This window comes from Lipotes vexillifer, unplaced genomic scaffold (genome assembly GCF_000442215.2).
Source record: "Lipotes vexillifer unplaced genomic scaffold, Lipotes_vexillifer_v1.1 scaffold58, whole genome shotgun sequence".
In the NCBI taxonomy this organism is placed as follows: Eukaryota; Metazoa; Chordata; class Mammalia; order Artiodactyla; family Lipotidae; genus Lipotes; species Lipotes vexillifer.
In genome coordinates, this window is record NW_006781997.1 from 4,315,651 (window position 1) to 4,320,227 (window position 4,577).

Consider the following 4,577-nt stretch of genomic DNA (forward strand, 5'->3'; position numbering starts at 1 on the left):
CCCCCCCCGCCGGCCCCCGAGGAGGAAGTCTCTCCCGGGCGGCGGCTGGCCGCGGGGGTGTAGGCGTACCGGGCGCGGCCCGCGCTCCCCTCTAGGTACCCTGCTCACGCTCTCCTTTTCCTCCGCCCCTCCTCTCCCAGTGCACGTGAACCTGGGAGCCCGGAGGACTCCTGGCCTTGAGACCTGCCCCCAGCCGCGCTGTGCCCGGGTCGTCCCCGGCGTGCCTGAGAGAGTGGTGGGAGCGCCAGACAGCCTACCCTCCTCCAGGGCTTTGCCAACCCTTCAGGGGTGGGTGCCATTGACAGTAGCACTGGGGGACTCGAAATATCGTCACGGTAGGATGATGGTGGTGACAACATCCTGTTCAAGTTCTTCTTCATTCATTCAAAAGTTACTAGGTTCCAAAAGTGTGCCTCCCGGCCACAGTGCTAAACCCTTGTGACACTTGCAGACATTAAAAATAATAAGGCAAGTATGCAAACGCGAATCGCAGTCGGCGACGAAGAGTGCTAGCGGAGCCCATTCAGGAAGATCTAATTAGATGGCGGGTGACGAGACTGCAGGTAGGAATCAGACAGGAAAGGCCTCACTTAAAAAGTGGCATCTAAGCTGAGACTCGGAGAGTGAATGGGACTTGGGAAAGCGGAAGGCGGGGGACAAGAGAACGGACAAGGTGTGCAAAAGAGCTGAGGGAGGAAAGGGCCACGGTGTGGGGAGTTAGGCGAACAGGTGGGTTCATGGCCGGAGGTGGAAGCCGGAGCGCTGAGCAGGGTCCGGAACGTGGAGGGCCTGGAAGGTCGCGTGAAGGATGTTTTTAAACTTTATCCTTGGAGCTAGGAGCAGCCAAGAAGTTCTTCAAACGGAGGAATGACACGATCCGATTATCTGGGGGGTGGAGAAGGGCTTGGGGGAGGGGAGAATTGCAAGGCTATTAGCGAGTAGCTGGATGGGGAAGTGGCAGTGGAAATAAATGAGGACAGATTAGATACATGTTTTAAAGACTGACGTCTCCAGATCGCTAGTCCTCCGCTCACTGCCATAACCTTCGCGCCACCATTTGGCGCCCTGCAGTTTTCCTGGGTAACACGCAGCGACAGTTAACACCTGCAGATGCCGAGAAGGGGAAGTGTTAGAGGCGGGAGGAAATAACAGTCCCTCCAAGGGCCAGTATTGGCCCGTCACGTGCTCTTTAGATACCCCCGATAGACTCTGTTCACACATACATTCCTTTTTTCCTCCGTATTTTTTAACTAAATACAAACGCTGTTGAAACTTCCAATGAGATATCTTTGGGGCTTTGCTTTCTCGAAGGCGGCAGAAGTTAGAGGAAAGAACTTGGGCTTTAGAAATGAGGCTGATCCAACTCTGAATCTAGGATCAACCACTGACTGGGACTGATTCTCTCTGGGACTCCCTTCGTTGGGGAGTATAATACCTAACTTTCCTGGCTGTCACAGAGACAAAATAAAATATGTATAAGAAGTTATAGCATGTAAGAGGTAATCAATAAATAACAGGTTTAGCATATTTGTATTGAAAGCAAAGGTCACACCCATGAAAATATTAAATATTCTGACACAAAACATAAAAAAGATACTTTGACACATTGAATCATTTCCTAACTCCAGCTTGCCCTATTTCTTCTTTTCATTCTTTCTAAGAACGTGAGTATTGGCAGCTGCTGGCCTCTAACAGGTGTGGCTCTGTGAGCAATGAATGAAGAAAGACAATGGGAGCATTGTTCACGGTGAGGAATTCGTAGGGTGGGGCAGGTGAGCTCCCAGGGGGAACCTTTTCCATCTCAGGTAGTACCTTGATGGGAATCCAGTAGTTTATTCTACACCAGAATCCTGAGCCAGATCAGGAGAGAGATTTAGGATCTGGTAACAATGGGAAAACCAAAAGGCCAGGTGGATCCTAGTGCTTCGTATGCCATTCCTTCCTAGCAAAATAAAAGAAAATCTCTAGTCAAGAAAAGCATAGTGAAAGAAAAATGTGAAAATACAACAGATTATCAATTATACTTTTGTATATGATACTATAAATAGGCCTCATTGAATTCATATACTTCAACCACACAGACTTTTGTGTTAGGCATGTGCACCTGTTTTATTCTTGAGTTGATACCATTTTGATCTTTTTTTAAAATAATGCATTGTGGAATCTCAGAAGTTAATGTAAAGTTCCAAGGGAATCTCAGAAGTTAATGTAAAGTTCCAAGATTCCATTAAAAATTATAATTGTTAGAATCCATCTGCAACATCTCACAAACTAAGATTTAAAAACTGCTTATCATATGAAACATCTCTCGGAAGGGGCTCTCAAAAGGCTATCTAACTCCAACACCTACTTACCATTTAGTCTTTCCGTATTTTGCATATCTAACTACTATTTATGCTTACATCTGTAGCCGTTCTGTAAAAATAGAGAACAGCTGGTCAGGGCTGCCTTGTTTTATATATAAAATATGTATTCTGTATTGCTTAGGCAAGACAGAACTTAAACAGAACTGCAAGCCTAGTATTATTCTAAAGTAGTTACAAAGCTTCAGAATGTAGTTCAATTTGACAACCTAATCAATTTTGTCCTTAACATTTAGTAACCCCGATAGTGACTCTATGAAGCAGACCAAATGAGAAACACTTACAGGCTTCTGCTTCCTCAACACTCTCCCTTTTCTGGTTCAACTCAATAAACATATTTTAAACATTTTCTATATGTGAGACGATGTGATGGAGACACAATGAAAACAAATACAGGTACCTCTCTCCCTCATTCATGATCTAATGATAGGAATTTGAGAAAAGTAATGATATAGGTTGACAAGTACAGTAAATGCAAGAGGCTCGGGGTGTTATAGAATCACAGAGGAGAGGTACATAATGGATTTCAAAAGCCTGGGAGGGCGTGGGAGGGGTGAAGATGGAAAATAGAAGAAAAATGTTTGTCAGATGAGAAGAACTTGTGAGAAAGCAGAGTAGAGATGACAGTTGCTTATAGGAATCGAGCCTAATTCATCGGGGCTGGAACAGTGGGCTTGAGACAGGAGGGAGAGCCTGAAGGTGGGGTAGGAGGCAGGATCTGAGGGCTCTAAGGGCAACGGGAAGCAGGGCAACTGGCAGAACTTGTTCAGATTTGCATTTTTGAAAGACCATACTAGCTGCAGGGTGGGGAATGGATTGGAAAGGGAGGCAGGGAGACCAATTAGGAGTTTGTGGCAATACTCCAGACTAGAGATGATGACACCTCACCTCCTGTGCTCAAAGGGGGCGTCCCCCAGACCACCAGCATCTGCAACACCAGGGAGCTTTCTAGAAAGGCAGACTCCTATCCCCACTCCCACCAGAAACTCTGAGCCAGAATCTGCATTTTAGTAATATCCCCAGGTCAGGATAAAGCCATGGGCAAATCTGAGCAAACACAAGACACATATTGAGTCTTAGAATGTAAACAGTGAGAAAGAAGAAAGATTAAATTTTGAATGCAGTGGCCAAAATAATTTGTATCACCCACATTATTTCCTCATCTGTAACTCCCTATTGACTTTTTATTTTTTAATTAATTAATTTAATTTATTTATTTTGGCTGCATTAGGTCTTCATTGCTGTGCACAGGCTTTCTCTAGTTGTGGAGAGCGGAGGCTACTCTTCGTTGCGGTGTGCAGGCTTCTCATCGCAGTGGCTTCTCTTGTTGCGGAGCACGGGCTCTAGGTGCGTGGACTTCAGTAGCTGTGGCACACAGGCTTGGTATTTGTGGCTCGTGGGCTCTAGAGCACAGGCTCAGTAGTTGTGGCTCACGGGCTTAGTTGCTCCGCGGCATGTGGGATCTTCCCAGACCAGGGCTCGAACCTGTGTTCCCTGCATTAGCAGGTGGATTCTTAACCACTGTGCCACGAGGGAAGTCCCTCCCTATTGACTTTTCAAAAACTTTTGTTGCCGATGTTCACTAGGTAGCTGTGTCATCTAAGATCCAGCAAGAATTCTTAAATGCTGTAGCTCACGGTGGCCAGGTCTCACCTTCTGGTCCTCTCTTTTGTGGGCCCAGAAACTTGATTTCTGTCAGCATGCTTGACCTTGGGAATACTGCTCCATGATTAACTTAGTCACAGAAGTATACAAACCAGCATCAGCGCCAATTTATTCATTAACAGTGAGAACTATAAAATGGTGAGGGACATTCTCTTCAGCCTGAAAACAAATTTGGAAGCTAGACTCCATCAGAGGTTGTTAGGTGAACATAAAAGAAAAGCAAGGCTGATTACTGGAGGGGTTCTAAGGTTTGAAGGCAACACAGTAAGAATACTTATCCTTTGCACCTCTCACCTCTATTAAAGTAAAAACTTATTCTGACAGTTATTAAAACTGTAAGGAAGACTTTGTTCAGGGCTATCCCAGTAGGGGTTCTATGCCAATAAGGGGAGAGATCAGGTTTACCTCTGAATATGGCGAAGACAGCTGGGGATTTCCAGCCAGGAAGCAGAGTGACAGGGCAGTGGATGGGACACGAGTAAGAGGAGACATGAAGGGTAGGAGGATTCTTGTTAAACCCACTTAACCCACCTCAGCAGGATTCCTGCT